Source organism: Microtus ochrogaster, chromosome 8 (assembly GCF_000317375.1).
Source record: "Microtus ochrogaster isolate Prairie Vole_2 chromosome 8, MicOch1.0, whole genome shotgun sequence".
NCBI classification, from domain to species: Eukaryota; Metazoa; Chordata; class Mammalia; order Rodentia; family Cricetidae; genus Microtus; species Microtus ochrogaster.
In genome coordinates, this window is record NC_022015.1 from 65117566 (window position 1) to 65118175 (window position 610).

The 610-nt window shown below is 43.0% G+C and overlaps 1 protein-coding gene across 1 annotated transcript in view; it reads left to right on the forward strand.

The window, feature by feature from the left end:
* The window catches only part of Btaf1 (B-TFIID TATA-box binding protein associated factor 1), a 90576-nt gene that overhangs the window by 85601 nt on the left and 4365 nt on the right, over positions 1–610 (forward strand). The gene's annotated exons all lie outside the window — the stretch shown is intronic.

The window sequence follows — 610 nt, forward strand, 5'->3', positions numbered from 1 at the left end:
GTCCAGTGAGCCTCCCTGTGGGACGGACCACCCACATTTTGTCCAGTGAGCCTCCCTGTGGGACGGACCACCCACATTTTGGGCTGTTATTCCCACCTCTATTCACCTAACCTAGAAACTCACAAAGCTATAGACTACAAATCTCATCACACTGACAGTGAGTTTAACTAGTACAGTATATTCGAAGGCTATTTTGTCTCAGTGGAAAACTAATATCTATATCATGACTGTGCTGGCTGATTTATATCAACTTGAGACACAAGCAAGGTCATTTGGAAAAAGAAATCTCCTCTGAGAAAGTGCCCCTACCAGATTGGCCCTGAGCTAGCCTGTAGTTCATTTTCTTCATTGATATGTGAGTGACCAGCTTGCTGTGGGCTGTTAGACCTGGCTGCTGTCAGAAAAGAAGGCTGAGAAAGCCCAGTAGTGGTAAGCAGAACTCCTCCATGGCCTTGAGTTCCTGCGCTGACTTCCTTGAGAGGTATAAGATGGAGTAAAACCCTTCTCCCCAAGTTGCTTTTGATCATGTGTTTTATCACAGCAGTAGAAGCCGTAACTAAGACAGAAGGGTTTCTTTTTTTTTTTTTTTTTTTTTTTTTTTTTTTTTTTT